This window comes from Polypterus senegalus, chromosome 8, assembly GCF_016835505.1.
Source record: "Polypterus senegalus isolate Bchr_013 chromosome 8, ASM1683550v1, whole genome shotgun sequence".
NCBI classification, from domain to species: Eukaryota; Metazoa; Chordata; class Cladistia; order Polypteriformes; family Polypteridae; genus Polypterus; species Polypterus senegalus.
The window spans coordinates 153,162,426-153,169,097 of record NC_053161.1 but is presented as its reverse complement, the minus strand read 5'-3'; the positions used below and the strand labels follow the sequence as shown (position 1 = coordinate 153,169,097).

Sequence of the window (6,672 nt, the reverse complement as noted above, 5' to 3'; positions counted from 1 at the left end):
GCAACAAGCGAGAGAGAGCGTGACACACACACACACACACACACCAGTCTGCGCGAGAGAGACATTACTGTTGCAATTCACTTGGAACTCATGTGTATTATTCACAGTCGTCAGAGCTTGTGCTTCGACTTGATAAAGGCTCACAGTTTAAGGATTCCGTGTGGAACATAAACTTGTAAATTTTAGTTCTGCATTACTTTGATGGTTCGAAACGAATATACCTAAAGTAACAACCTTAATTAGATGTATTAGAAAACATAAACCAAAAGATGAAGAAATTTTTAAATCTGCACCCTATATGTAACCATTAGCATTTAGGCTTGATTTGACTTGTAAGTTGTGAAAAGAATTAACTTCCTGAATGCAAATGGAGTATACAGGTAGTCTCTGTGGACTTGCAGATACATATCTTATTCCCGACTGTTTTTGGAAATTTTAAAACATGGAGAAATGACAAGCACGATGAAAAGTGGAGTAATAATGCTTATTCCCAAGCAGGACGAGAAGAATCAATCAATCAATCAACATTTATTTATATAGCACATATTCATACAAAAAAAATGTAGCTCAAAGTGCTTTACAAAATGAATAGAGAAATAGAAAACACAATAAAAGATAAACATAAGTCAACATTAATTAACATAGAATAAGAGTAAGGTCCGATGGCCAGGGTGGACAGAAAAACACAAAAAAAACTCCAAAGGCTGGAGAAAAAATAAAATCTGTAGGGGTTCCAGACCAAGAGACCGCCCAGTCCCTCTGGGCAATCTACCTAACATAAATCAAACAGTCCTCTTTGTATTTAGCGTTTTCATCGAAGGACCTGATGATGATGGTCACATAGACTTCTGGCTTTCAGTCCATCAATGTTGGTGCATCATGATGCTTTGAGTAGGTGGTGGTGGCGCAGGCCGCCACCACAAAGAAACCGGAAAAAGAAACAGAAGAGAGAGTAGGGGTCAGTACGGATTTTAGAGCCACCATGAATAGTTATTATGAAGAATTGAACATACAGAGTATCAGTATTAAGTTAAAGTGAAGTTATAAAAAGGCCATGTTAAAGTAATGTGTTTTCAGCAGTGTTTTAAAGTGCTCTACTGTATTTGCCTGGCGAATTCCTGTTGGCAGGCTATTCCAGATTTTGGGTGCATAACAGCAGAAGGCCGCCTCACCACTTCTTTTAAGTTTAGCTTTTGGAATTATAAGGAGACACTCATTTGAAGATCTAAGGTTACGATTTGGAATATAACGTGTCAGGCATTCTGATATATAAGATGGAGCGAGATTATTTAAGGCTTTATAAACCATAAGCAGTATTTTAAAGTCAATCCTGAATGACACAGGCAACCAGTGTAGTGACATCAAAACTGGAGAAATGTGTTCAGATTTTCTTTTCCCAGTTAGGATTCTAGCAGCTGCATTCTGCACTCGTTGCAAATGATTTATGTCTTTTTTGGGTAGTCCTGAGAGGAGTGCGTTACAGTAATCTAGTCTACTGAAAACAAAAGCGTGAATTAATTTCTCAGCATCTTTCAATGATATAAGAGGTCTAACTTTAGCTATGTTTCTTAAGTGAAAAATGCTGTCCTAGTGGTCTGATGAATATGCAATTTAAAATTCAGATTACAGTCAACGGTTACCCCTAAATTTTTTACTTCAGTCTTAACTTTTAATCCCAGTGCATTAAGTTTATTTCTGATAACCTCGCTGAATCCATTATTGCCAATTACCAAAATTTCAGTTTTCTCTTTATTTAGTTTGAGAAAATTACTATTCATCCATTCAGAAATACCAGTAAGACATTGTATTAGTGTATCGAAAGAGTCAGAGTCATCAGGTGCTATAGATAAGTACAGCTGTGTGTCATCAGCATAGCTGTGGTAGCTCACGTTGTGCCCTGAGATAATCTGACCTAACGGAAGCATGTAGATTGAGAATAACAGCGGACCCAGGATAGAGCCTTGTGGAACACCATATCGGATATCATGTGTCTTTGAGATTTGATTACCACAACTCACAAAGAATTTTCTCCCTGCCAGGTAGGATTCAAACCAATTTAAGACACTGCCAGAGAGGCCCACCCATTGACTAAGGCGAATTCTAAGAATATTATGATCAATGGTGTCAAATGCAGCACTCAGATCTAAGAGGATGAGAACAGATAAATGGCCTCTGTCTGCATTTACCCGCAAGTCATTTACTACTTTAACAAGTGCAGTTTCTGTACTGTGATTTGTTCTGAAGCCTGACTGAAAAGTATCAAGAATAGCATGTTTATTTAGGTGGTCATTTAACTGCATAATGACTGCCTTCTCTAGAATTTTACTTAAGAAGGGTAGGTTAGAAATGGGTCTAAAATTTTCAAAGGCATTCAAAGAATGATTTAAAACAATTGGAGACCAATTACACTGCTTTGCCAGGACTATAAAATATTGACAAGCTTCAAAAGAACATATTGATGATATAATAAAAGAAGAGCAGGCATGTGTGGTTCAGGAGTGGTGCGCTGCAGATAATTTGTTGTGATAAGAGATTGTATTAACTTAATGAAGGAAAAAAATTTGGATGTGGGGCTAATCAATTTAGATCTGGAAAAAGCCTTTGATATGGTCGCACATAACTATATGTGGAGAATAATACAAAAAATGGGAGTTCCAGAAGAATTTGTGGGATGGCTAAAGGTGGTACATAACGGAATAGTAAACAATAGGTTGACAGAGGAAATAAAAGTGGAGTGTGGAGTAAGGCAAGGATATCCATTGTCAACAGTGCTGTTCGTGTTGAACATTGAGCCATTGCTGAATATGATCAGAAGCGACAACAACATAAGAAGAATTGAAATTCCGGGAAGTGGAGGGCAGCAGATTAAAGTGTTGGCCTATATGGATGATGCTACAGTGATGATAAGGGATGCATGGATCGTAAAACATTTAATTGAGCACAATGAAAGTTTTTGTAGGGCCTCAGGGTCAAATTTAAATTTAAAAATATGCAAATGTGTGCTTTGGGGAAAATGGAAGGAAACCCGAAAAGAAAAGATAAGACATGCGGATAAAGTGAAAGTACTTGGAATTACTTTTGGAGATGTCCGTACAGAAAGAAGGGAATGGAAAGGAATGCTTAAACAGATCAATAAAAAAAACATGGTTCTGGAGCTTGAGAAAGCTGACAATGGAAGGGAAAATATTGCTTGTTAAGACAATTGTCTTACCAAAATTGTCATATTTAGCAACTGTTTTTCACCCCCCAAAGAAAATGCTAAAAAAGATCATAAGAACTTGTTTTATGTTTTTATGGGGTTCAAAGTGTAAAAAACTGGCTAGAAAAAAGGTAATGAAGAGCAAAGAAAATGGAGGCAAATGTTTTCCAAATATTGAAAAGGAGCTGGAACTAAAACATACAGCAACAGTTGTGAATATGGCAATAAATAAAAGAGGAAAATTAGCAGATATGATGAGATCTACTAGGGACTGAACTAAGGAAAGCAAAACTGCTAAAAACAACTAATAACAGACCCATCGCATTCAACACGCCTACACACTAAAAGATAATAGTAAAATGTTTAAAAAAGTATACATGGGATGGAGGGGATCCTAAAATGTGGGGAAAGAAAAAAGATTTAAAGAAATACATAGGAAAAGAGGAAACTGATGAAAATTCAGAGCAATTAAAAGTGTGGCAACAAACGCCCGATAAAGAATTAACAAATAGAGAGACTTGGGGTGGATGGCAGTAAATGAAATTTTACCAACGAATACAGTCGTGTATAAAAGGAGAGTAATTAAAGTCCGATGTGTCCAAAAGACAACTGTTTAGAAGTGGAGACAGCAGCGCATGTATTCTGGAACTGTAGATGTGCACAAAATGTGTGGCGATGTGTGGGATGGGAATGTAAAGGGAACTTAGGTTTTGAAGAAATTACAAAAGAAATAATAATAATAACTAGTGATCATAATAATACATTTTATTTATATAGTGTATAATATGGATTAATGGGAAAGGAGCTAAATGAAAAAATGTCAATAAGACAATGGAAAATGATTAGCATCATAAAAGAAAATATGTGGTGGTGGAGAAACAAATTTGTGATATATAATAAGGAAATAATGATACAAAGACTGTTACAGAAATGTGAAAAAGAAGTACTGGAGGATAAAAGAAGTTGAAAGGAACAAATGTTCATAAGATAAAAGTAAAGACCTTTAATATAAAATGTAAACGGTGGTGGGTAAACGAAACAAATTGTGTCACGGTGGTGAAATGGTGATGGGTTAGAGTGAATTTGCAAATTGGCCAGACTTTGCGTGTGTGCTCAAAGCTAAAACGCTGAAATGAAAAATTAAATGAAACTGGAAGGGGATAAGCAACATAGTATTTGTTCTAAGTAATGGATTTTAGATTAAAAAAAAATATCTGATATGTCCCCTATCTGATGACCATATATTAAATTGATTTTTGGAACAAGGAGATGGAATAGGGGCTTCCTCTGTCCACTCCACGCATCGACATGGTATTTGCAGTACCTCCAGGAACGGTGCACCTCTTCCTATACCGGTGTAAAAACAGAAGATAAGCGTCCCTTTGGGGCCTGGCTAGTTGTAGAAAAAGAGACTTCCCAAAGGGAAGGGGACAAATTGTAGCTTAGGTCTGTGTGGAAAATTCTTGACATCGGCTGAACGCCTCGTGGCTGTCGGCTGCCGAGAAACTTGTAGTACTTCCTGCTTTCCAACAGATGTTCGGCAAGCCTCATGATTAGGAAGCTGCTATTGTGGGAAGGATGCCAGTGCTGTGAGATGACCAAACCTATGACACCCCCAATCACACAAATAGTTGCTAGATGGCTGTTTGGTTTTTGTTGGATTTAATTAATTTATTATTGTAATTGTTTAGCTGTTTAATTGCAATTTTCTTTTCTGATGCAAGTTGTTCATTTAGCTTAACTTCAATCTGTGGAGCTTGTGATTGAAGAGTGGCATGAAATAGATTATTTTTATCTGTTTAACAACCCTGTCTCAACTCCCTTTGCGTTTTAGGTCATGGTGATCTGTAATGAATCCATAGGCCTTCTAGAAAGCATCCTGTGGTGGTGGTGGTGTGCTGCTTCGTACTGGTTCAGCAGATAAGTGCCCTTGGTCGCGCTTGGCAGATGACGCCTGTTGTTGTGTGCATTGCTGAACCCTTGTGGGGCGTGGCTGTGTCCGTGGGCAATGCTTGCACGGGCAGGCCAGGGGTGTTTGGTGGTGTCTCGGTATCTGCGCCCATGGTGGAAGCCTGTAGAGATTAGACAAAATGGATTAATTGGAGAAGGGGGGCACACGCTCGCAGTTTTCATTTAAGGTACAGGACAGAGCTGACTCGTTACGCTGCTCGTGTTTGTTGGGTGACTCCTCGGCTTAAGTGTTTTGTGGTGGCAGTAGGTATATTGGTATCAGATCAGAGCTGGGCACTCTGTGCCACTGTTGCCCAAGCTTCCTCCTTCGCTAAGTCCAGGATAACGTGTCTGGTCCTTCCTTTTGCACTTACCAGTCATCTGTTGGCAAATGGAGGTGGTTTGCCCTTGCGTCTCGAGCTTTCTGCAGCTCCCCCCATATCCCCCACATCAATATATATTTAGCCCCCCAGAATACATGAAGCCCTATTGCAAGCTGACAGTTACCACTGCTATTCCCCTTGTGCCGGAGGCCTCCTTCACAGCCAGTGGTGAGGCCTGCATTCTCCTTTTTATCTTTAAACTGTGAAAGGTGTGAGTGTGGTGTTTTGCAGGATGTCTGCCACCACAGCATCTGCATTGCATTTTTTTTTTCTCCTACTTTCCTTTTTTACTTTATTTGTGCTGTGCATTTGGTATGGGTGATTTTTAGGTGGAGGTAATGGTGGTTGACTTCAGTCGACTTCCCAGCCTGCCTCAATCTCCATCCTCCTCCCCCCCCTTTCACCAACATCTGCCCGTCTCTTCTTGTTGGCTTCTCCCTCCCCTCCCCTCGTTCCTGCCATATTCACAGCCTGGTTTCTGCCCATGTCCCAAAGTTGTAGCTTTTGTGCCAATCCTGGGGCATTCAGCTGGGTCTTTCAGGGCCCCTGATCATCCTAACTTGAGATGGGCCACTATCGTCACGAGGATGTGGAAGGTCGGAGGGGACAAATCTGGTTGGTCGGTTGGTTTAGGGGAGAATGTATTTGGTTAGGGTTGATGCCTACTCTGTAGCTGACACGAGGACAAAGCGGTGGGGCGGGCTGGCCTGGCGTTTTTGTGGCATCGCTTCTCGGCCTTTTGGCTAAGATCAAGTGTAGTACCTGGGCAAACAGTGGTCTCACGGTCCTTCCTACTGGTCGGGAGGTGGTGACAACAAGGCAGCGGGGATCGCCGTCCTTGTCAGGGGGAACCGGTTCACGTTGGACTCCGTCCGGGAGCTCGTCTGCGGCCGGCTGCTGGTCGTCGACGGATCGTGGGCGGGGGAGCCTGTCCGGCTCATCTGCGTGTATGCACCCCCTGGGAAGAACGAGCGCTTGGAGCTTTTCCAGACCCTGCGGCCCCATCTCGCCACTTCCAGGGCGGTGGTGATGGCCGGGGACTTCAACTGCCCCCTGGAGGAGGACGGGCGCAGCTCAGGCACATCCACCAGACTGGACACCACATCCAGGCTGCTCAGGGAGATGGTGACAGAAGCTTCC

General features: G+C 41.2%; 1 pseudogene; it reads left to right on the top strand.

Annotated features, from left to right (window-relative positions):
* Nucleotides 1-4,373: 4,373 nt before the first annotated feature.
* Nucleotides 4,374-4,545, top strand: LOC120534786 (annotated as a pseudogene).
* Nucleotides 4,546-6,672: the final 2,127 nt, after the last annotated feature.